The sequence below is a fragment of the Schistocerca piceifrons genome, chromosome 1 (genome assembly GCF_021461385.2).
Source record: "Schistocerca piceifrons isolate TAMUIC-IGC-003096 chromosome 1, iqSchPice1.1, whole genome shotgun sequence".
NCBI classification, from domain to species: domain Eukaryota; kingdom Metazoa; phylum Arthropoda; class Insecta; order Orthoptera; family Acrididae; genus Schistocerca; species Schistocerca piceifrons.
In genome coordinates this window covers 556,681,776-556,709,251 of record NC_060138.1, presented here as the reverse complement: position 1 = coordinate 556,709,251, position 27,476 = coordinate 556,681,776, and positions in this window count along the sequence as shown.

Sequence of the window (27,476 nt, the reverse complement as noted above, 5' to 3'; positions counted from 1 at the left end):
ATTATACCTATACTGTCGTTGTCGGTGTTGTTTTTCTGTCGATTCTTAGAAGAACAACCCTATCACCGAACTCTTAATAATAACACACTCTCGGCCCTATCTACCTATTCATAACGAACGCTACTCCTGTTATACCATTTTATGCTACTGTTGGTGTTACTCTATAGTCCTCTGATCAGAAATTCGTATCTTATTTCATTTCACTTCACTGACCGCTACTATTTCTAGAGTGAGCCTTTGCATTTCCCTATTCAGAATTTGTAGTATTTCTACCACGTTCAAACTTCTGACATTCCACGCCCTGATTCGTAGAATGTTATCCTTTCGTTGGTTATTAAATCTTTTTCTCATGGTCATCGCCCCCTTGTCAGTATCCTCCAAGAGATCCAAATGGGGGAATCTTCTGGAATCTTTTGCCAACGGAAAGATCATCATGACACTTTTCCAATTACAAGCCACATATCCTGTGGATACACGTTATTTGTCTTCAGTGCAGTGGTTCCGATTGCCTTCTGCATACTCATGCCATTGATCATTTCCGATTCTTCCTCTTTTAGGGGCAGTTTCCCACCCCAAGGACAAGAGAGTGCCCGTAACCTCTGTCCGCTCATTGACAAGGCCGTTAGCAGAATAAGGGAATTTCTTTTACCGGAAGTCTTCGGATGCCAGTGCTGATTGTTAATCAAACTTTAAGCGATGGCGGGCTTCGAACCCGCGACCGATGATGTTTTTTATTACTAATCAAAGCGCTAACCCTTTTATTTCTTTATTTATTGTTTAGCTGATCTCATTTATGTTCGTTATTGTTCGTTGCATTTGTCGGGGTGGAAGTTCCATGACATCTCTTGAAGTGCATCGTTGATCCGTTCACGTTGTTAATTATTTTTTTGTTTTTTATTTTTATTACAGAGGTCAGTTAACCCTCTGACCGCACACCATGAGCTACCGTGCCGGCAAAACCTAGACCACGTTACGATACGTAATAATTTTGGAACAATTTATCGTCACACAGATAGCGTTGGAGACTGTACCTGGCAACGAGCGGTTCATAGGAGATGGAGCAAGAGCACATGACACCAAACGGGTGGTTTTCTTGATGAATACTTCGGGAACAAAGACATTGACTTGCACTATTGCGAATTTACTGGTGCTAGGATAAACGGGGCTCCACATTCGCCAGATGCGACCAATTGTGACTACTTTTTCGGATGCACATTGGAGACATTTTCTACCGGAACCTTCCCACCACGGTGGACAAGCTTGAATCGGCGATCTCTGTGGTATCTGAAGCCGCCTCTGTTAAGAAACTAAGGTATATGATCGTTAATTGCATTTTCCGTTTGCGCCACATGCGTACTGCGAGTGGTTCACATTCAAAAATGATGGTATGTGATTGCGAAGACTGATTACAGTGTACGAGTTCAACAATACACGCTGATGCCGTTCGAGCTGCACAGCGTACACTGCCATCTGTTAGCATCTCTTCGAACTGTTTCAAAACTTCTGTGTTAAATCCTTACTACTTACAGTATGAAACATAACTGTCGCTGCATTCGTCTATCGATCATAGGTTTCTCGATATTTAATTCTGGAATCCTGAACTACTTCGACGGACAACCTGAGCACATAATTTTGTAATAGTATGGATAACAGAAAGTAGTAAATAGTGAAAGGGTACTGTACCGCCCGACACTGAAAATAGGTACAACATTCTTCGTTATTCCTGTCATAACAACATATTTTTCCTAATAATAACCCAATTTCAATTAATACAGCGAACTGGATACCAGTGTAGGAAAGTATGACAATTTATTTATTTAATTGATTACATGTGCACTCCCACAAAATACATCCCTACATCCAATTTGGTGAGATCTGTGAAATGAATGAATGTATGGTCGTTTGCTAACCACAGATAGTGAATGTGCAATATATGATCATCTTTGAGACGGTCCTTTGGTCACCTTTGGTGGAACCAAACAGATGAAATTCACCTGAGCTTTGAGCGCTTGAAATGTGGCTGACCAGTGGAGTAGCATGGTCTTCCCCCACCTCGACGGAGGTGCGAGATGACCTGAAGAACGGCCATGTTTCAGCACTCTGCCGCTGGATCTAGTGTTGGTAAGACCTGTCTTAGGTGTGCTCCGTAAAGACAAAAGAGTGGAGACATGGTATGCATGTGAAATACTTAACAGTAGTTTGGAATAATAATTTCTCAATTTCAGGAACTTTTGTGGGGAGAATTAAATGTCAGGCAGGTAATATTAAGGGGATCATAGTAATCTTCGGAAGTGACCAACGGTCACAATGAAATCACGTGTAGCAATAAGTTGAAATACTTCCGAGTGCTTAAGTTATGCTGAATTACTAGCGTGTGAGCGTGTGTACTATAAGTTGGAAATATTTAAGAAATGGCGTGTGCAGGACTTGAAATTAGAGACTAGTACTTCCACGTGGTGAGTACTGTGTGAGTCTCAATCTGTGTATGAGACAAAGGATAAAGAGAAGTACTCGTCCATGGTATCAGTCAAAGCCGTTAAATAAGAAAGAAAATGTGGTATTGCCAGTGCGTAGTGAACAGTCAGAGTTGTGTAAATTACTAGTTGTCAGATATGCGTTTCCGTTTCTGTTGCGTAATATTCAAACAGGAGATTAACTTGTAACTTAATTTCGAGTACTAGAGTTCATGTTACTCGATGAATTAGAATGAGTCCACTCGCTTGGCAGACCACTCATCTTGCAGGCCTGACTGCTTGATGCCACAGTATGAGCAAGGCATGTGGGTGCCTCTCAATAGAGGTACAAAGCATTTGTAGTAGATATAAACAAACTATAAACCAATAATATGCATCGTAAACACACAACCATTTACAGCGAGTTTAATGATAATAAAAGAACTGTATGAAATTAAGCAAATATTTTCCATTACTTAACGGAAACATTGTTGCTTAGCAAATCTCGTTTTCTGAACCTGCAGAAGAGGAACTGAATAAAACGACTCAGCTGCAGGACAGACCATGTCACCGCAGGCGACAGCAGACAAATGCAAGGCACACAAAATTTGTTACATGTTTCTGGCCGCTGGGCGTAGCGGATGCTTTAAAGAGGCGACACGCAGCCCACACACCTCACGCACACGAGAATTTCTGGGTACTGGCGGTGCTTGGAAAAAGAATGACCGTTTCTGGGTAGTTACTATTATGCCTCTGGACTGTACGTGACAGCACATAATAATGGAATTCCAATGTATTCCCCAACTCTCTCACGCTTGCATAAACTGAGGTACCGCTACTCTTCATTGACGACCGTCACTAGCCTCGTACTACATGCAACAGCGGTCTCATTTCAAATCAAAATCATTTTTATTCCACATCAATAAAGAACTTATTATCAGTTATTAGACGTACACTACTAATTAGGAGCCAAATGCCTATGCAAGCATTATGTTCCTCAACTAAGCACAGTCGATACCACAAGAAAGGAAACACTAATGCCATCTGTCAATGGACGCATGGGTAAACCAGCGTGGTATTTCCGTTTTAAATTTAACGGCACTGGCATCACAGAGGGCTCGTAATACCCGAAACCTTAGCAGTATGTTTTGGACTTCGGTCATGAAAGGAGCAATGGAGCTACATGCGAACATTAAGTTCTGCTTTAACATTAGTACTATTGCAACAGACACTTTGGAAATCACACGAACTATTTGTGATAGGGAAGTAATGAGTCGTAAAAACGTTTTTGAGGGCTATGGTAGAGAGAGAATGAGAGACGATTTAATGCGAGTCGAAGAAAATGTTCGTAAAGTGGTTGAAGATCTTCTACAGAAGCTGCATGGTCATCAATTCTATCTGTTCTTTCGGGAAGAGGTACTACCTTCACATACAGGGTGCTCCATTGATCGTGACCGGGCCAAATATCTCACGAAATAAGAGTCGAACAAAAGAACTACAAACAACGAAACTCGTCTAGCTTGAAGGGGGGGGGGGGGGGGAAGGATGGCGCTATGGTTGGCCCGCTAGATGGCGCTGCCATAGGTCAAACGGATATGAACTGCATTTTTCAAAATAGGAATCCTCATTTTTAACACATATTCGTGTAGTACGTAAAGAATTATTAATGTTTTAGTTGAACCACTGTTTCCGCTTTGTGATAGATGGCTCTCTAATAGTCATAAACATATGGCTCACAATTTTAGACGAATTGTCGGTAACAGGTAGGTTTCTTAAATTAAAGTGCAAAACGTAGGTACGTTTGAACATTTTATTTCGGTTGTTCCAATTTGATAGACGTACCTTTGTGAACTTATCACTTCTGAGAACGCATGCTGTTACAGCGTGATTACCTGTAAATACCACATTAATGCAATAAATGCTCAAAATGATTTCTGTCGACCTCAATGCATTTGGCAGTACGTATAACGACATCCCACTCAACAGCAGGTAGTTCGCCTTCCGTAATGTTCGCACATGAATTAACAATGCGCTGACGCATGTTGTCAGGCGTTGTAAGTGGATCACGATAGCAAATATCCTTCAGCTTTCCCCACAGGAAGAAATCCGGGGACGTCAGATCCGGTGAACGTGCGCGCCATGGTATGGTGCTTCGATATGCCTTTCAATACCGCTTCAACCGCACAAGAGCTATGCGCCGGACATCCCTCATGTAGGAAGTACATCTCCATTCTGTCATGCAGGGAAACATCTTGTAGTGACATCGGTACAACATTACGTAGGAAATCGGCATACTTTGCACCATTTAGATTGCCATCGATAAAATGGGGGCCAATTATCCTTCCTCCCGTAATGCGCACCATACATTAACCCGCCAAAGTCGTTGAAATTCCCCTTGTTGCAGCCATCGTGGATTTTCCTTTGCCCACTAGTGCATATTATGCCGGTTTACGTTACCGCTGTTGGTGAATGACGCTTCATCGCTAAATAGAACGCATGCAAAAAATGTGTCATCGTCCCGTAATTTCTCTTGTGCCCAGTGGTAGAACTGTACACGACGTTCAAAGTCGTCGCCATGCGATTTCTGGTGCTTAGAAATACGGTACGGTTGCAATCGATGTTGATGTAGTATTCTCAACATGGACGATTTTGAGATTCCAGATTCTCGCGCAGTTTGTCTGGTACTGATGTGCGGATTAGCCACGACAGAAGCTAAAACACTTAACTTGGGCATCATCATTTGTTGTATGTCGTGGTTGACTTTTCACATGTGGCTGAACACTTCCTGTTTCCTTAAATAACGTTAAGTATTCGGCGAACGGTCCCGACACATGGATGATGTCGTCCATGATACCGAACAGCATACATAGCATGCGCCCGTCGGGCGTTTTGATCACAATAGCCATACATCAACACTATATCGGCCTTTTCTGCAATTGGTAAACGGTCCATTTTAATACGGGTAATGTGCCACGAAACAAATACCGTCTGCACTGGCGGAATGTTATGTGATACCACGCACTTCTACGTTTGTGACTATTACAGTGCCTTCTATCACAAAGCGAAAAAAGTGGTCCCACTAAAACATTCATATTTCTTTACGTACTACACGAACGTGCAATAAAAAATAGGGGTTCCCATTACAAAAAAACAGCTGATATCCGTTTGACCTATGGCAGCACCATCTAGCGGGCCTACAATAGCACCATCTTTTTTTCCCTTCAAGCTAGACGAGTTTCGTTCTTTGTAGTTTTTCGTTTGATGCTTATTTCTTGAGATATTTGGCCCGGTCACTATCAATGGACCACCCTGTATAGTTATAAATAAGATTTGCTATCTCTTTGTGCCCCACTCACTGATTGATGATTAAAAAAGTAACACGGACGCACACTGCACAGACACGAAAAGTTCGAAAGCTAGGGACCCAGACTTTATGTTCTGTATCGTAACAGGTGATGATATTTTCACTATGAACCACTTACAAAGTGTTAAAGCTCGGAAAGGGACGTCCAGAATCTCCAAGAGCAAAAATGAGTTGCGCATGCAGAAAAGCCGTGCAAAAACACTGCTCACTGTTTTCTTTGAGTCAAAAGGAATCCAGAAATGTTATAGGAGACTGTTGTAGCCGTGACTACCAGAATAAGCTATTCTTTGCTTGTTGACGATACTTTGGAGACCGGTTATTGTTGTGGTCCTCTCGGCCTGGACACAGTGTACCGGGCGTGGATGGTGCTTTCATCGGCACTGCTCGGTAGCCGTCTTCATGCTTTTATACCGCGTCTGTGCCGCGATCGGTGGTTGTGTATGTTTCAGTGTGGAAGCGATCGGTAGCAAAATGTGGCATGTAGATTGAAATGCTTAATGTTATCAAAATTGTTAATATTCACCGAGTGTTTGAATAAATTATAATTCGTGACCATTTAATAATCGATGTTCTCACTGGAAACAGTCATCCTTGTACTCCTGGCAGAATAATTTCATGAGGTTAGCTGTACAGAAATATTTTTGGAAAAATAATTAGAGACGTGGGCGTAGAGGAATACCGACAGGGTCGCTGTGGACCGATTTCTACGATGCTTGGTACACATATCACTTACTGTCTGGAAAGAATCAAGGGGGTGTGGGTGGCCTTGTAAATTAAGTGTAACTCAGGACGACTGGGGCGGGGGTGTCAACGTGGGGAGAGAAAGGGTAGGAAGAGGTGAAGAGACGAACAGGGAGAACGGGGATATTCACGCAGAGAGGGTTGAGGAGCAGTTGGACAGAGAGAGGGCGGGAGGGGGAGCAAGTGATGGACAGACAGGGGGGATGGAGGAGATGTACAAACAGAAGATCGAAACAAATAAGTACCCGGGAAACGCCAGGTAATCAACTATTTTTCAGTAACTAATTCGCTTGACAAGGGCAAATGATGAAAGCTGATTACTTGTTGAGCTTTTTAAAACGCTTATGGACGAGGACTGCTTGGGTTTGACTTGAGTACCGCAGTCAAAGAAATGAAAAGCCCCGGCGCACAAAAGGAAGAACGTTCACGGTTTCTTGGTTTAAAAAGTATCGTGGTGCTGGAGCACAGTACTTACATGATTTGTCTCCGTGTGACTTCTGGTTATTCCAAAGCTGACAGTGGAAATGAAAGACAAGTGTTTCGATACGATTTCACATATCCAGAAGGCTATTCGTAAGGTTGATGATGAGAATTGTTTCCAAAAATTTCTTCAGTGTTTGAAGTTGTGTATTCATTCGCAAGTAACGTATTTTGAATAAAAAGTCATGGACAATTGGTTCAAATGGCTCTGAGCACTATGGGACTTAACATCTGACGTCATCAGTCCCCTAGAACTTACAACTACTTAAACCTCACTAACCTAAGGACATTACACACATCCATGCCCAAGGCAGGATTTGAACCTGCGACCGTAGCGGTCGCGGGGGGTTCCAGACTGAAGCGCCTAGGACCTCTCGGCCACACCGGCTGGCTGCCATGAACACTAAAATGAAACAGCTTCTTGTATTTTATTTCATATTAGTCACATTTTCTGTGGGGTGGTGTGTGTAAGTACGCGTTTTTTCTGGTCACCTACTAATTTTACACTACGTCGCTAAGGAATATGTGTTCGTACAGATATAATAGTGGTGGCGGTGAACATAACTCCAGAAGTGCTCGTAATTACCAACCTCGTATTTATTTTGTGAAACTGTTCACAAATGAATGTGAGAAGTATTCTAAAACTGAAATTAAGTCGGTCGGAATCTGATATTTCGTTGCAAACGTATTCTCATGCCATGCTACGTCGCTATATTAGGACTTTCGAGTGTTTACTCGTCTGGACAGCAGAACTAGCAGCACCCCAGAACTACGATATTTCAGAATTGGGACAAGAACTTAATAGTGGCGCCCCCCTCCTCCCCCCCCCCCCCCCCCGCCCGCCCCCTCTAGCGTTTGAGGTAGGACGTAAAAAACTTTAAGAAAATTGATTTCTCAAAAATTTTCTTTTTCTAGTGCACATCTCTCCGAAGATAAAGAAAATTAAATCGTCCTGCACCCAATAGGCCGGTTTGACATCTCACCCCGCTTAAAAAAAGCTCATTATTAATACCGGGTAGGATTATTTGTAATCGGGAGAGTAAGAAATCTTCAGAAAATTTGCACTCCTTACAATCTATTAGCTAATAACTTTTCCTTTTGTGTGACATAAAATTAAATGTAGGAAACATAAAACCAGTAAAGAGACAAGTAAGACAGTACACATTTCGTCAGCGCTTGGGCCCCAGTATTCTTTACTCTCTGATATTGCTAGAGCAGCATGATTTCTTTTCTGTTGAAGAATCTATTACTTCATTAAGGTTTGTCAAACGTTTTCCTACACGAAAATTCAAAATGTTGTTGTCTGACACTGAAAAAGCTGTTAATACGAATATTATCTAAGAGTGGCGTGGTTTCTCGACTTCATTACGTCTCCTTTGTCACTGTCTACTAGATAAAACGGATTAGGCCTTTCTATTATTGCAGCAGTTGTAACACACGACGAATAAGCGAAACTGTTTTGGCACAAATGGTCAGTTCTGTCTACCTTATTTACTCAGATAACACTACAGAATATAATTCACGAAGTACCAACATCAAATGCCTATTACGCCTACTACAAGCAAAAAGTCTTATGTTACGAAACAGTTTTACATTTCCTTCATACGCTTCAGTTTCTCAAGAATGAGCTCGACAAGTAGTAGAATAAAAGTATTATATAAAATTGGAATCGTTGAATTCTTTCATATAATTTGCGTGATGTCCCCGTTTCTTCTCCTTCCTTCTTCTAATAAATAATGTTGTCATCACTAATTCGGTTACTTTTCCTGCTATTGTCAAAACTTATTCTCCGGTTAACTTCACTGACCCTTCCAGAATCACTAGGTTAGTTATCCCGCGTTTATTATCCGTTTAGGCGTTATTACGTGTTCGCACAATAAGTTTTCCGCGCTATTCCGAGAAAAAAACTTCGACATCTGCCAACCGGGAACTGTACAACAGGCTCTTAGTACTGTAGCGATACACTACACCCGGAAGATTAATATGTAACCTTTCTAGCGTGCTATTCCTGTTAGTCGTTTATTTCCACTCTGGCAGTCTGACTGTGGATTTCGCTAGTTATTATAACAATTCTGATCGTTCCACAACCAATTAACCACATAAACAAACAGCTCAGCTCGCACAGCCCCGTCCGCTTTTGTCTACAGTAAGTTTATTATTTCTAGATGCGGCGGGATTCCCCTGGCAGAGACATCAAGTCGGCCTACGCTATGCACGTATTCAAAAATGAACTTATGATTCGTTCAGAAATCAACTTAGAGTGTGTTCAAAAAGCAACAGGGTTTCGATTCAAAGTCACATGAATGATTGATAAACCAACGTGCGTTGGATGCTAGGCGCTTTGTGAAATAAAGTTTCTTTCTTAAAGAATATGAATTTGGCACTCCCTGTAATCGCTGTCCATGGCAGGTACCCAGTTATTTGCCATTGTGCATTCGTCCCAGAAGATAATTTTAGCTTGCTTTAGAATTTCACCCCATCCAGATGCTCTTGAGATTCTACATAACGGGAATTGTTCTTCGCCTGTAGGGCGGAATGGGCAGTTCGTCTTTCTTCCATAAGCGTGCGTGCAATGGCGGATGTAGCCAATGTAAGTGCGATGTGTTGTTTGGCACACATTTCCTCCAGCAATAGACTTATTAGACTCATTTCCCCGGTGCAGCCTGGTGTGTCCAAGTAAAGAATTCCGCCAATGTGGCTGTCGATCTGGTCCATGAAAACGTTGTAAATTCCCTTTGGAGTGTCATTGAGGAGTGGTTTGTTGTGAGCAATGTATTGAGGTAGTTTGTTGATGTTGTAGCTTTCCCATTAATAATTTCGAAGGTTTGCACACTGATAGCATCTTTTCGTGGTGCTTGCATCCCAAGTTGTACTAACGTCTGGTTGTTTACTGCTAAACATTTATCTGTGAGGCGAATGAGAGTTTCATTGAAGACGTCACCGTTGAATTTGATGGTCAGTTCGGGACGAGCTTATCGGATTTGGTACAGTGTGTCATGATACATAATCTGTCTGAAAGAGTCCCCTAGCTGTTTTGGACTCGATGAGTTGCATGTTGTTAGAATTATGGCGAGTAAGTCATTTGTTTAGCTGAGGCTGTAAGCGAGGCTTCTTGTAGTGTTAGTTCCTAGTGGCTGTCGTTTCCCAATTGTCCTAAGCGTTGGCATCCTTTTCTGCAGGTCTGTCATAGATAACCGTTAACAGTAATGAGTTCTGTGAAACTTCTTGGCACTGTATTTCGTGTAACAACATCCGGAGATAGAAACATTCGGCGTTGTTCGGATGTACGATGTATATCCGGCCTAGTGTGCCACTTTTCAAGGTTCGTGGAGGATCTTCTTCTAGAATTTCATGTTTTCGAAGTAGAAAGATTTTTATTTTTGTGATCCACGTATAATAGAGAGGGGCGTCGACATACAGTGTACAGATGTGATTGCTGTGTACAGATAAGAGCTGAGTTGGCGACCGTTCGCTCACAGCTCTAGACTGCTTTGGCTTCAGCCACACAGCTTGAGGCTGTTGCCAATGGGCATCACTTTAGGGGGTCGAACACGGGTATGCGAGGGACGTCGAACACGTTCCACGTGTCCCCCGATCGGTCCACTGCTGTGGCCGCCCCAGGTACTGCCTGCACTGAGGTTGACCCCTCACCCATGGTCGAGTGAGAGATAATTCCAAAGTCTTGCAGGCAACGAGAAACTTTCCGAGGGGCCGATCGTAGGGCCTCCCCATTTCGTTTGACGAATAGTTTTCGGGCGTTATCTGTGGTTGACGATGTCGTCCAGCCCGTTCCAGAAGAAGCTTCTCGGTCCGCAAGGTCTGGGCAGTCACAAAGAGTGGGTTTGCTGATGACTGGGAGCTCCAACGTCAGGCACGTAATAGGGCCCCTTAGGAGCAAGGCTGCCAAGGAGGGGAAGGAAGCCAGAGTGCACTCCGTGTACATACTGGGGGGAGTAATTTCGGACGTGGAAAGGGTGCTTTCGGATGCCATGAAGAATACAGGGTGCAGCCAAGTGCAAGTGGTGGCTCATGTCAGTACCAATGACGTGTGTCGCTTTGGATCAGAGGAGATTCACTCTGGTTTCGGGCGGCTAGCGGAATTGGTGAAGACTGCCAGGCATGCTTGTGAGATTAAGTCGGTGCACAACATCTGCAGCATCGTCAATAGAACCGACTGTGGTCCTTTGGTGCAGAGTCGAGTGGAGGGTCTAACTCAGAGGCTCAGGCGGTTCTGTGACCGTTTAGGCTGCAGATTCCTTGACTTGAGCCATCGGGTGGTGGGTTTCCGGGATCCACTTAATAGGTCAGGAGTCCACTACACATAGGAAGCGGCTACACGGGTAGCGGCGGCTGTGTGGAAGGGACTGAGCGGTTTTTTAGGTTATTAGGTCTGAGGGAACCACAGAATGGCGTCCGTCTAAAAGAGAACAGGTGGAACTCAGTAAGTTAGTTGTAGAAACGATCGGTATTGTAGCTCTTAACTGTGGTGGCTGTGTAGGGAAAGAACCAGAGCTCCAGGCCCTAATAGAAAGCACTGAAGCTCAAATAGTTATAGGTACAGAAAGATGGCTAAAGCCGGAAATAAATTCAGCAGAAATTGTTTTCAAACTATCTAACAGTGTTCAGAAAGGATTGATTAAATACCATTGGTAGTGGAGTATTTATTGCTGTGGTAAGCAGTTTGCCTTGTAGTGAAATTGAGGTAGATAGTTCCGGCGAAATAGTACGGGTAGAGGTTATATTTGACAATCAGATTGTTTTACGGACCGTCCGACTCAGAAGACATAGTTTTAGAGCATTTCAAAGAAAAGTTGAGTCTCTTTTCAAATTGGTCTCATATCAAATAGGTACCCCACTCATACAGCTATAGGCCCAGTCGGTGATGACTTCATCTTACCTCGATTGCTGGAAAAATCATACGTTTAAAGCCGGCACAAAATGTCATCCGAAATTGTACTGAATGCTTTCTCAGAAAATTATTTTCAACAATTAGTTAACGAACCACTCGAAGCGTAAGTGGTTGCGAAAGCATATTTGACCTCTTAGCAACAAATAATCTTGGACAAATTGTGAGTATCGTGACGAACATAGAGATTAGCGACCAAAAGGCAGATGTTGCTAGGCTGAATGCCGTAACACCTATAACTATCAGAAAGTAACGCGAAGTATATCTTTTTAGAAAAGCTCGTAAAAATGCTCTTCACACCGTTTTAAGAGACAGTCTTCACTCCTTCCGATCTAGTCATGTAAGCATGTAAAAGATGTGGAATGATTTCAGAGAGATAGTATCGACAGCAATTGAGAGACATATGCCACATAAATTAATAAGTGATGGTACACAAAACGGGTCAGATCGCTGTTGCAGAAGTAGCGAAAAAAAGCATGCCAAATTTGAAAGAACGTAATATCCCCAAGACTGGCACAGTTGTACAGACGTTCGAAATATAGCACGTACGTCAATTCGAGATGCTTTTAATATTTCCATAACGGAATTCTGTCTCGAAATCTGGCAGAAAACCCAAAGAGATTCTGATCATACATAATGCACACCACTGGTAACACGCAGTCAATACCTTCACTGCGCGATAGCAACGGTGAAGTCACTGATTACAGTGGCACTAAAGAGAAGTTACTAGACACGTTTTTCCGAAACGCCTTTACCAAAGAAGACGAAGTAAATATTCCTGAATCTCACTCAAGAACAACTGCCAAGATGGGAAACATAGAAGTAGATATCCTCGGTGTCGCAAAACAGCTTAATCACTTAATAAAGGGAAAGCTTCTGGACCAGATATTATACCAGTCAGGTGCCTATCAGAGCATGCAGATACAATGGCTCCATATTCAGCAATTATATGTAACCTTTCGTTCAAAGAAAGATCCGTACCTATAGACTGGAAAATTGCTCAAATCACACCAACACCCAGAAACGGAATAGGAGTAATCCGTTGAATTACAGGCCTATTTCAATAACGTTGATTTGCAGTAGGGTTTTAGAACACACACTGTAATCGAGCATTATGAAGTACCTCGAAGGAAACGATTTATTGACACATAGTCAGCACGGATTCAGAAAATATCGTTCTTGCGAAACACAAGTAGCTCTTTGTACTCATGAAGAAACGAGTGCTATCGATAGGGGATGTCAAATTGATTGCTTATTTTTAGATTCCCAGAAGGCTTTCGACACCGTTCCTCGCTCGCGTCTTCTAACCAAACTGCCTGCCTATGGAGTATCGCCTCATTTGTGTGACTGAATTCGTGATTTCCTGTCAGATAGGTCGCAGTTCGCAGTAATAGAAGGAAAGTCATCGAGTAAAACAGAAGTAAAATCAGGCATGCCCCAAGGAAGTGTTATAGGCCCGCTTTTGTTCCTGATCTATATTAACGATGTAGGACTCAATCTTAATAGACGTCGTAGATTGTTTGCAGACGATGCTGTCATTTACCGACTTGCAAAGTCATAAGATGATCAAAACGATTCGGAAAATGATTTAGATAAGATATCTGTGTGGTGCGAGAAGTGGCAATTGACCCTGAATAAATAAAAGTGTGACTTTATTCACATGAGTACTAGAAGAAATCCACTAAATTTCGATTACGCTATAACTCACACAACTCTGAAGGCCGTAAATTCAACTAAATACGTAAGCATTACAATCACAAATAATTTAAATTTTATATTAGAAAAGTAAGGACTCTCTTGTACCTGCGTAAGTTCTATTGTTTCTGTTGTTCTAAACTTCTACAAATAACATTTACAGTTGAACTTAGACATGTAATGTTACAATGTAACGGAGAATGTTCAACAAATACATAAATAAAGCATAATGAAACAAGATGTTGGAAAATCTCAAGGAAATAAGTACAACATACAAGGAATGATGGGTAATATGTATGGGAACCAGAAGCTAAAATAAAAATTGAAGTCGAAGAACAAAGTAATCTGGTTATAAAGACTGTGAGACAGGGATGTAGCCTGACATCTTTATTGTTCAATGCATATATTTAACAAGAAATGTCATAAATAAATAGGTTGAAGAACGCGAATTAAGTTCAGAGTAAAAGGATTACTTATAACATTGTCTGGTGACTATGCTATCCTCTGTGACAGTGAAGAAAAATTGTAGGGGAACCCTCAACTGAGAATGAAATACGAATTGAGAGTAAACGGAAGAAAACCAACGCAATTAGGAGCAGCAGAAATTAAATTATTGAGAAACATCGCCTCAAAATTTGGTACCACGAAGGAGGTGAAGTTCAGGAATTATGCTACCCTGGAAGCAATATGAAAAGTGACGATGGAAGCAAGGAGGACGTATAAAGCAGATCAGCAAAGCCAAAGACGGCATTCCTGGCCAAAAGGAAGAGTACTAGTATCAAATATTGGCCTTAATCTTAGGAAGAAGTTTCTGATATTGTATGTTAGTTCACAGAACTGTACGAGAGTGATTAAAGGGCAGTGGCAAAGTGACAATTGAGCAGAATCGAAGAGTTTGAGGTGTGATGCAACAGAATAACGTTGAAAATTAGGTGGACTGATAAGAAAAGGACTGAGGAGACTCTACGCAGAATAGGCGTGGAACACAAGACGGGACAGGATGATAGGACACGAATTAAGACATCAGAGAATACTTTCCATAGGAGTAGATGGTGCTATAAAGCGACAAGGGAATAAGATAAGACAGAGATTGGGCTACATCGAACAAATATATTATAATGCATACCGGAAGCCCTACTCTGAATTGAAGAGATTGGTACAAGGGAGCATCAAATCAGTCATTCTGTATTTTCACAAATAATGGAATTTATTACGATTTAATATTGTACACTGTGGTCATAAAAGTTAGGGAATACCCCCTATTATCGTGTCGCACCTCCTTTTTCCCGGAGTAATACAGCATATGAGGAAGAAATTTATGAGAATGTACGTCTGGAGCACAGCACTGCGTGGTAGTGAAACATGGACTGTGGGAAAACCGAAACGGAAGAGTATCGAAGTATTTGAGATGTGGTGCCACAGATGGATGTTGAAAATTAAGTGGACTGATAAGGAAGGGAATGAGGTGGTTCTGCACGGAATCGAATAGGAAAGGAATATGTGCGATATACTGATAAGGAAAAGGGACAGGATGATAATAGATCTGTTAAGGGGGGGGGGGGGGGGGGTAGGACGTCAAACGGGCCGACCTGGAGCAAGAGAGGCACCACAGGACATTTTAATTTGCACTGTCTATACTTTTACTAATAAATTCATAAAACTTTCTCAGAATGTACAGGAAGGATTCAGAATTCACAGTCATAGCAGTGGAAGTTCGAAAACATAACGAAGTAATTTTTTTACGTGTGAAATTTCATCATTGTTTTTCACTTACTAATGGCAGCATTTGTTGCTATAGCTACACTTTTCTTCATAAGTAAGAGAGATTCTTCGATGAGTTTTGCACAGCATACAATCCATTCTTAAAGGTGTATGAAACTCCAGAATTTTCCAAATCTGTTACAAACTGTGGTAAAAATTGACTTAATTAACTGTAAAATTTGCGTCTTTCCTAAACATGAAGTTTAAAATATAACGGCTCATTCGTTTTTTCATAAATTAAATAAATTCTAGAGTTTCATACACCTGTAAGTATGGTATGTATGCTGTGCAAAATTCATCGAAAAATCTCTCTAACGTATGAAGAAAAGTGTAGCTATAGCAACAAATGCAGCCACTAGTAAGTGAAAAAATAATGAAATTTCGCACGTAAAAAAGAAATTTATTTTGTCATATTTTCGAACTTCCACTGCAATGAGTGTGAATCCTGAATCCTTCCTGGTGATGCTGACGAAGTTTTATTAACTTATTTGTGAAAGTATAGTCACTGGAAATTAAAATGTCGTGTGATGCCTCTCCTGCTCCAAGTCGGCCAGTTTGACGTGGTACTAAAGGGAGCTGTAGAGCGCAAAAATTGCTGAAGAAGACATTCCCCAAATAATTGAGGACGTAGGTTGTAAGAGCTACAATGAGATGAAGAGTTTGGCACAGGTGAGGAATTCGTGCCGGGCCGCATCAAACCAGTCAGAAGACTGATGATCCAAAAAATAAAAAAGTGCAGCAACTCGACGAGGCACGGACTCAGGAATTTGTTGGGAGTACCCTGAAGAAATACTAGCCCTTGAAGTCTCTTCAGCCATCCATGATGGTGAAAATGTTTCTGGTGGAGGAGCTTGTGCACGAAGTGGCCTCTCGATTATGTCCCACAAATGTTCGATGGGATTATGCTGGGTGATCTTGGTGGACTAACCATTCGCTAGAACTGCCCACAATGTTCTTCAAACCAGTCGCGAATGATTGTGGCCCGATGAATTGGCTCTTGGTCATCCATAACAATTCCATCGTTGTTTGGGAACATGAAGTCCATGGATGGCTACAAATGGTCTCCAGGTACCCGAACATAACCACATCCAGTCATGGCCAGTCGTGTTAGACCAGGGAAAGCAGTTCATTCATCTATATATACATCTACGGGATTACTCAGCTATTCACAATTAAATGGGTGGCAGAGGGTTCAGTGAACCATCTTCAAGCTGTCTCGAACAGCGCGCGCGAAAATCTAGCACTTAAATTTTTCTGTGCGAGCCCTGATTTCTCTTATTTTATCTTGATGACTATTTCTCCCTATGTAGGTGGGTGCCAACAGAATGTTTTCGCTTTCGGAGGAGAAAACTGGTGAATGAAATGTCATGAGAAGGTTCCGTTGCAACAAAAAACGCCTATGTTTTAATATTGCCATTCCTATTCACGTGTCATGTCTGTGTCACAATCTCCCCTATTTCGCGAAAATACAAGACGAGCCGTCCTTGAACTTTTTCAGTATCATCCGTCAGTTCCACCTGATGCGGATCCCACACCGCATAGCAATACTCCAGAATAGGGCGGTCAAGTGTAGTGTAAGCAGTCTCTTTAGTAGATCTGTTGAACATTGTAAGTGTTCTGCTAACGAATCGCAGTCTTCGGTTTGCTCTACCCGCAACATTATCTACGTGATCGTTCAAATTTAGGTTGCCGCTTGCACGGTACCTTATATTGACAACTTGAATCATAGCCTTCGTGGGGTCTGTGGCACACTCTAACGCTACCATCAGTTCTTTCCAGCTGAAACAGAGACTCATATGACCAGACCACTGTTTCCCAGACGTACAGGGAAGGATCGATATGGTCACAAGCTGAGAGATAGGATGCAGATGATGTCGTGCTGTTAGCAAAGATATTCGCATCGGTCGTCTGCCAAAGTGCATTAACTCCAAACTTCACCACGCTGTCCTAATGGATACGCTTGTTGGAAGTTCCACAATGATTTCTGCGGTTATTTCAACCAATGTTGCTTGTCTGGCTGCACTGACAACTGTACACAAACGCCGCTGCTCTGGGTCGTTAAGTGAAGGCCGCTGCCCACTGAGATGTTCCGTGGTGAGAGGTAGTGCCTGAAATTTGGTATTCTCGGCAGACTTTTAACATTCTGGATCTCAAAATATTAAATTCCTTAACGACATCGGAAACTGAATGTGCCATGCGCCCAGCTCCAATTTCAATTCCGCTTTCAAATTCTTCACATGACGCATTTGAATACAAGTGAGATTTCCGTCAATGCACTGACCTTTTATACCTTACACACTACCGTGCCGCGCGGGATTAGCCGAACGGTCTAAGGCGCTGCAGTCATGGACTGTGCGGCTGGTCCCGGCGGAGGTTCGAGTCCTCCCTCGGGCATGGATGTGTGTGTTTGTCCTTAGGATAATTAAGGTTAAGTAGTGTGTAAGCTTACGGACTGATGACCTTAGCAGTTAAGTCCCATAAGATTTCACACACATTTGAACATTTTAACACACTATCGCCATCATTATATATGCGTATTGCTAAAACGTAAAAAGTCAACAACATCCTTTAACGAGTTGTGAGCACCGATTTCTTCTTTTCCTTCGCAAAATCTTGGTCACAGGAATGCAAAACGTCTTCTGCTGTTACTCCATCTGCTTAGTGCTTCGCAAGGGCTGTGTGAGCTTCACTTTGTCAGAGCTGCACTCGGGGTTCGGTAAAGTGTAATTAGTGCTCAGCGGCTAATTTGTAGGCTTAGGGCCAGCTCCGCCACAGTACAAAGTCGTTAAACGCAGATCAAACAAGCGACGTCGCCCTTGCTCTGAGCGGCGCTGACCGCCAAGGTGTGGTCCAGCCCAGCCCAGCCCAGCCCAGCCCCTGTAAACTGCCGCGCGCAGCGCGACTCTGCCCCTCTGCCTGACGGTACGGCTGTTAGCTCACACAACACACTCATCACCTTGTCACCGGCAGGCTAAGGGGTAGTTGGACTGCTATAATTTCCTGTTCCATAAAGCTTTGTAATGAAAACATCTCCGTTATCAAAAATGGTTCAAATGGCTCTGAGCACCATGGGACTTAATATCTGAGGTTATCAGTCCCTTAGAACTAAGAGCTACTTAAACCTTACTAACCTAAGGGCATCTGACACATCCATACCCGAGGTAGGATTCGAACCTACGACCGTAGCAGTCCCGCGGCTCCGGACTGAAGTGCCTAGAACCGCTCGACCACAACGGCCGGCGTCTATGTTATCGCTCAGGTCCTCTAAAGCACTGCGTGCTACGGTAACACACAAGGAAAAAGTGCGAGAAGTTGAATGGTTCGATTCTTAACATACCCCCAGTTGTATGTGATTTCAACAGTTGATATGTGAGGTATTTAATAAGTTGTTCTCAGGGTTTGCATCCCGAAGATTGCTTTGTTCTACCGTGGGTGAGGCCCCTTCATTTCTACCTAGCTACTGCGACCTACGTCCATTTCAACCTTCTTACTCGAGAAACGCAATTGACTATTCTCTTATGCTTCTGATTGTGCTCTGTCAATTGAACCCTTCCCTTAATCTGGCTGCCTCATAAATTTATTTTCTTATGATTTCGATTCAGTATCTTGTCACTGGTTATTCGGTCTACCCCGTTAACTTTCATCATTTGTCCGAAGCATCGCATTTCAAAAGCTTCTACCTCCTTCAAGGGTACACTAGCACACAACCATCTTACAAGCCTCCCTAAAACTGACATTTATATTTTCTACCAGAAATTTTTTCTTTTTATTACTAGCGCATTTTCATTAGGTCGTTTTCTTATTTGTCTGTTGGGCATACATTTTGCGTTTTATTTTAAACTAACTTCTCGACGAACTAGAGAGTTGTAACTTTCAAACATAGCTCATAACTGGATGACAATGCACTTCTCTTGATTTCTAGTCTGGTGTGTAGCACAGGGTACTTCGTGTAGCACTGCTATTTCCACCTTTAATGGTTCCTGTAGCGAATGGTTTGCGCGTGTATAACTATTTTTGGTAAGCTTCTGTGGGAATTCGAATATGTCTCAATTTTACCTTCACAAGAGATATTCATGAGAAGAAGCAGTATCGATTAACTCAGGTGAAGAGATATTGAAATAAACGTCAAATTCACTCCATCAGTATGGGTCAAAGTGGTTCAAATGTCTCTGAGCACTATGGGACTCAACATCAGAGGTCATCAGTCCCCTAAAACTTAGAACTATTTAAACCTAACTAACCTAAGGGTATCACGCACATCCATGCCCGAGGCAGGATTTGAACCTGCGACCGTAACGGTAGCGCGGGTCCAGACTGAAGCGCCTAGAACCGTTCGGTCACTGCGGCCGGCATCAGTATTGTAATCTCAACAAAATGTTTGAAATAGATTGAAAAGCTTCTTAAGCACAAGAGTAGAAAGGAGAAAATAATTATTGAAATAAAAATCAATAATTAATATACCATTGTTTTAAACAGGATTAGAAGCGTAATATAGTTTCTCCTAGCCTGAACGTAGATTGCTAACCAAACACAGATAGCTATGAAAACTGTTGACTGCGAATTTTTAATACATATGAAAATATTTTTGTTTGGTTTCAGTCTTCTAACTAGTTTGATGCAGCCAGTCACAAATTTACCTCCTGCGTCTGATATATATTTGATTTACTCCACTTGTCGTTTTCTAACTACTAGCTTATGTTTCTTTAAAGTCAATACCGCCATTAGACTGTTTTCTTTATTTGCAGTGTTACATTTACACGATCATGATTTCGGCTTTACAACGCTTTATAAAGTGTTTTAATGCTATACAGTGCCTAAGATGGCAGGCATACTGTCGTATTTAAAATACACTATTAGACATATTGTCTGAGGGTCAATATTTCTACTAAAAGCCTACTGCTTTGTTTTATCACTGAGTATACCATATTGACTTATGTACCAAACTAAAAGTTAAAATGCTAAGTTTGTTCAAAAAAGTTACCATAAACCACTATTTTGGATGTACAGGGTCTTTTCCCTTAAATACAACAATCACAGTTTTTCATTGACCATTATGGCTTGATGTGTAAAAGAAACCGAAAACTACGTTTATAGCTTTTGTAGAATTGGAGAACACTTTCGACAGCTTTAATGTCAATACCCTTTTCAAAATTCGACACGTAGCAGCAATAAAATACAGGGTGCGAGAATTTTTGCACTACCTGCATGGGAACTAAACAGCAATCACTAGAGCAAAAGAATATAAAGGGGAACAGTAGGTGAGAAGGCAGTGGGACAGATTGTTTGCTTATTCCTGGTGTTATTCATTATGCGCCTTAATCAATCTGAGAAATAAGCAAAGGAAAGTGTAGAGCAAGGACTAGACTTCAGAGAGAGGAAATACAAACATTTGTGTTCACCAGCGACGTTGTAATCTATCAGAAATGCCATAGTGACTGGACGAGAAGGTGAATGAAAAGGATAGCGTGTTGAAAACAATTTACGAGACGAACTTCGACAAATGTAAACCCAAATAGAATTAAGTCAGGCCTTTCTGGGTGAATTACATCCACATAGGATTATATATGTGTTCATAAAAAGATTGAAGTGTTGAACATAAAGGCGATTGCACAGGACAACCCATGCCTTGGATGTTTGGATATTGTGCTATTGTTTCATTCATGTAGCAATGGTTGGCATGCTGACAGTCGATTCATTTCTAATTTTGCAGATCTGCAGGACTGTGGCAACACACCTGAGAATGCGATATCACATCCATCAACAGTACATAGCAATTTGGGCATCTGCCTGTGCAGTGGGCAAGAGTGGCATCATCAGTGATATAGGACTGCCACACCACCAAGTCTGTACATGGCATATGTGGATGACAGAGGTGCAAGGGACTGTACATCACGCATGGCACCAAGTGCAAGCATTCCTTCAGTAATATGAGGGCACATGGTGTGCCTCACAGCATGGTTCTCGTCAATGGCATTTCTTTTGGAAATGATGCGCCATGATTTCGCTTCCTTAGTGAAGTCAAGGCATGTGTGCTTTGCGCTGTTTGCCAACTGTACTGTTGCTGTGACACAGCAGCATGAAAATAAAGTAGATGTACCACACAGTGAGCAATGACATTACACACTATCATAGGCAATGGAGAAGCTCTTGGAACAGCGTTAATCTATACTGTAGGCAAGTCTGCTTAACAAGAAAATGGCCATGAACTAACTCCATTGTCACAGCCCCTTTCACAATAAGGGTAACTTCTGAGAACAAATTACAATACTGGAAAAATTTGTACACAGTACACGGTTAAATTAAAAAATTCACAAATTCACTTGGTATTAACGTAATTTAGGGACGGTATAGCCACCATTGTTGTGCCCCTCTCATCTTTTTCTTTCTCCTCTCCATCATAGCTTCGAATTTTACCATTCTATTTTTCTTCCTCTAACCTATCTACCTCTTCTATATCTCTTTCACCCCATTCTATTGTCTTATGTCTCTGCTTGATGAGAATAACTCACAAGCTGCAAGAATATAACGAGAAAATTCCCAACCAGCAATAGGACTGACATTCATAAAAGAAAAATATGTATACTTTCATATACATAGTCATTATTATTATTATTATTATTCATGATTGTTATAATTATTTTTTGATTGTTATAATTATCATTGTACTACTTTAATAATCTCTATTTTTTTTCTTTAACATTAATACTGTATAACATGTTATATGTCCTTAATGTTCTGTAGAAACTGAAATTTGTTGAATCTGAGTATGCCTGGTTAGGTGTAAGAGAGGGCCTGAAGGCCCTAATCTTGCCAGGTAAAATAAATGCATAAATAAATAATAAATTATTGATCTATTTCGTCTTCTTATCGCAATATAGGATGTAGACCACATATTGAACTTCTACATCTACTTCACATGCACTTGCTAAATTACAGCTGATTTTCTACAACCTATCCCTCATTCTTGTACAGCATCCCTATCCTACTGTTCCAGGACTACTTACACACTTAAAGAAATGGCATTCATGGATTGATTCATGACGACATGGGGGTATTTCGTGAGTCAGTTTACTACATGTATTCGGCAAAAGTCAGCTGTATCTAAATAGAAAGTATAACAACTCATTACTTGTAAAAATTAAAGGTCATGACTATCGCCAACACCTGTGCGAGAAAAAAAGATTTAGTTATCTAATCAAAACTAGCAGATCATATCTGTACCCAACAAGATATGTTATAAATAAGTTCGTATCCTATTGTGCACTATTACTCCGTTACACCTGCTGTGTTCTCGTCAGCTGCTGAAAGACAAACCTAATATATGAAAACTTTATTAAATTATCAACTTGTAAATAAACATACCATGTTTTGAAATAAATAGAAAAAGTTACTAGATTAGTTAATTTTGGGAGAGGTGCCCTCATCGTTTCTCAGTAAGACACACCATCACAAAAAAATGAACTTTATAACTAATTCTACCTCTTATAGAGATGATCCTCCTCGTATATAGTATCATCCTTATCTGTAAATTCACTAACGGAAAAGTCAGGACAATTTTTATTGCATAGCTAAATACGAATCCCCACTGGAAGATCTCATTGTATACTTTAAGCACAATATCATTCAAAGTTCTGTGTTATTCAGTACATTTCTTCATGTTGGATATACGATGTGCAACTTGTTCGTCCACAAGGTCTTAACTTGCAAGTCACTGGAGTGTAGGATCCTACAAAAATTGTAGAGAATATCTGAAAAAAGGTCCCACTTTCTAAAACATTTTATAATCTTCTCTCTGATTCGAACACTCGTGGCTGAATGTCAGGTCTGTCTCCTTCCTGTAGCTTTTCTGAGCTCGCCAAGAGCAAATCATATTAATTCATAGGATGCAGGCAATATCCTGCAGCCATAGGATCCACTTCCATCACTTTATTTGGTAGTCGACAGTTCTTGAGAGCTAGAATGGGGAGAGATCCACTTATGACATTCGGAAAGTTATATAAATGATCGTCCCATGACCAACGTCTATGTTTTCAATAAATCTAGAAAGCAATCCTAGTTCCTTTCTAACCTTTCAACAGAATTCGCAGATGGGCGTCAGGCAGCAATAAAAATGGGTTACATTTTATAGCAGCACAGGGCTGCCTGTTAATGATGATCTCAATTCCTGAATATTGTCTAAAACTAACTTATCTATATGGCACACGTTACACGTTAATACACTCGAGAGGGACCTGGCTGTCACATTTCGAAGAGATAGAAACAAAAGAATATTTCACATCAGTGACATCGAGGCGAAATGGATACTATAAAGAGGCCCAGAAACATCCGATGTGGGAATCTCATATAACTGTCGAGTATCTGTCACACTATTGAGCACCACATGCATACATCTTCATAATTAACGTTAAAATATATAATTTTTTCTGGTCTGTTGCCAGTGTGTTTTGGTTTCTGTATTACGGTGTAAATTACTGATATTGTTGAACTAGCTACAATCTGTGAACAAATTATATAGTTAATTCTGTGTTCTGTAAAGGTAAACATTAACTGAATTTTTTCACACAGCAGCTTTGAATTACTTATGACAACAGTTTATAATCAATTGGTCTGTTTGAGTTTCAAGTGATGCTGTTTTGTAAAAAGTCCCTGAATTCTTCCCACCTACCAAGACTCCTACGTACGTTTCGACCTTGTGATGCAACTTACTTCGATTTGCAATAGATTTCCCAGCTCTGCTCGTGAAACAAGAGTAATTGGGTTTCTCGGAGACCATATAATCACGTCCGGTTAGGCAGAGCCGCGACGCTGCTGGAATCCGACCGGCGCCGTAATTCATGGAAGATTGAAGCGCAACACCGGGTCCGTTTTGTTCAGCGCCTCTGCCCAGTATAAATCACGGCGCGTCCCCCGCGAGCGTCGAAGGGAGACAAAGGTAATCACATAATCTGTCCGCTCCTCCCACCGGGTGGGCGCTGGCAAACAGCCATTTCTGCCGTCGCCCATCCATCCGTGTAATTGCCAAACGTTCCGGCACAAAGGGTCCGTCAGAGGCTTGGTGCATGTGACTGGGAAGTGCCGCCGCGGTGTAATACGAACAAATCAGCGTTATCATCCACAAAAGCCGACTGCTAGCGTTGCAGGCTTTCACCCCTTTTTTATATATCTTTTTTTAATTTTTGTTCCGGTGGCTGGTACCAGCGGCCGGTATCGGTAATAAAACCTACAAAACGCAATATGTGAAAATCATACTTGCGCAGTTTAATTTTACTGACAATGAATTATATTCCGACATGTTTCCATTAACATCAATACAGGCTGGGCCTTCGGTCTTTGCTGCCATTCTTACCAATGGTTGTATAATCACACGCTTTCTATCCCACACATATTTGTGTACTCTTATTGGACACAATAATGGATATAGATCACACGCTGTAAATATGTGGTACACACCGTTTTGTTATAAAATTCAAGCAAACCAGAACCTTATATAAAGATTTACATTAACCTTACATTCTCAGTGCTCTAGGTTTATTGGGTATTTCAGCCCCATGACCACGGTATGTTAAATACTTATCTCATAATGCAGTTTGTACGAAAGAAAAACATCAATGTGTATTATTTACTAACGCCACAGATGATGTGACGAGGTTAGGGAAGTACTCGTGGCACTGCGCCTACGTCATTCTAAAGTGTGGTGCATTGACAAAGCGAAAAAAGTGTGATCGATAATTTGCTTTCCTACGCTCAATGACTGCGTAATTTGGCTAGAGAGAAGAAGCAACAGAATGTGATATAGATGACACGAGTTGACGTGTACTTGTCTCTAGGACGGAAATAACTTTCTTTTCTCTGTACCCCATCGAGATCTAACAGTGGCTGTTTTTCAGATGGACATATGTTTCTAATAGGTCCATTTTTAAGGCACTGCACAGTGAGTGTTGGGTTGGGTTGTTTGGGAGAGGAGACCAAACAGCGAGGTTATCGGTCTTATCGGATTAGGGAAGTATGTGGAGGGAAGTCGGCGGTGCCCTTTCAAAGGAACCATCACTGCATTTGCCTGGAGTGATTTAGGGAAGCCGGCGGCTGTGGCCGCGTCGTTGTAGGCGCTTCAGTCTGGAACCGTGCGACCGCTACGGTCACAGGTTCGAATCCTACCTCGGGCATGGATCTGTGTGATGTCCTTAGGTTAGTTAGGATTAAGTAGTTGAAGTTCTAGGGGACTGATGACCTCAGATGTTAAGTCCCATACCGCTCAGAGCCATTTGAACCATTTTTTTCTTCTCTTTTTTTTTTTTTTTTTTTGATTTAGGTAAATCACTTCGCACAGTGGTTACCCTCCAACACGTGCGTCTCTGTCACAGTCTAGTCAGTGGAATCTAAACGTTCTTCAGCCAGAAATGTCATTGGGTGAGTATTCCAACAATTTATGTAACAACTACCACTAGGTGGGATGTTTTGACCACGGTAAAGCTCTTCTCGAATCTTTATTTCATCCGTGCGCCTAACGTAGTACTTACTATTACTGTTGCGTTTTTGCAGACCTTTTAGTGACAAGGCAATCCAGGTAATGCATTTGAACGAATTACACACAAGAGCCTTCTTTAAATGCATATAAACATACTTATGCAGATCTAGCTGATGCTTGTTTTACTGCATTGAGCAACATCTCAAAACAAAATATCATTCAATAGAGCCACCAATGTGACAGGCAGAGAAAGTTACAGCTTCACTTGATAACCAGATACATATAGTTTTACCCTTTCAGTCATTCTAAATAAATGCTTAGTGTGTTAAAATTCCTTAAATTTTACCATTTGTGATTGTTGTCTTTATATTGTCGTAAGCAGAGAGTTTATTTGACATCAGTGTCGACATCACCTGTCAATCTGTGGTACCACAAAACAACTGAATGTGCACAGTCACATGGACGCTTCCCAGTGATCTTTGTACCTCCCATCAGGCGGCTAATATCTCCTGAGTTTAGCTAAAAAAAATTTATTTGTTCGTTGAAAGGTGCATTCTTGAAGGTGAAAACTGAAGGTGTCTTTCAGAAAGAAAGGTGAGTGATATATTTATAACTTTATATATGTCTCCAAATGAGGACATTGTGACTTAAAGGTCGTAAAAGCATAGAAATTTAAGACATATTTCGCTGTCTTTTTAGTCAGCTTACGGTGATATCACAACGCCCCGAGTCTAAGGTAGACGACGGCCACTAATTGCAGAAAAAGTTATAGAACTCCTTAATTTACCTAAAATTGACGACCTATCCGATGATCCTGGCGATAATTTTGAACAAGAGGAGAATGATGGAAATAATGTTAGACGTTTTATACCATACGGAGTTCTGTAAGCTGAGCAGCCTATACGCAAAGCCCGCTAACTGCGTGATAAGTGACACTGAGATAATCACGAAACACTCGTCACATCCAAACGACAATGCGCTGGGACCGAGAATCATATTATTGTGTACGAATTGGTACAGCGCAGGCATCCTAAAGCTGAATGATAAAATATCCATTCTAATCGTAACAGGCTGAAAGGTAGCTTTGATTGTCTAGATTGGTAAGTCCGACGTCTGTTCACATGCTTTGCATCCGGACATGGCAAGGCGACAGCCACGCCTACTGGGCATTTGACGGGCTTTGTACCCAAAGACAACATGCAGTTGGCTGCTTTTGAAACCGAACACGATTTTCGGCAGCCATTTTCGACGTTTTATAACCTGTTTTGCAACCTGATACATATTATATCCCGTAGGCGCTGAAAAAATCTATACGGCCGTCTGCCCATCTCATAATCGACATTAAATGAATTTAGCGGCTTCCTCATCTGCACTACACAGATGTACGTTTTTCACGAGCTTTTCTTTTTGTAGTAGCATTTTTTACTATAGGTTCTGGAGATCTCCTTATCATCGGAGGACAAAACAATGATGACAATGAACAAGACCATCCTCAAACTGATACTGTTCCATGAACCTGATGTGATGGACGTCGTTTATCTAGAGTGGCACCGTAATATGGTCAATTAACACCTGAGAAAGATATGCGGTGGAGGAAAAGAGGACTCACTT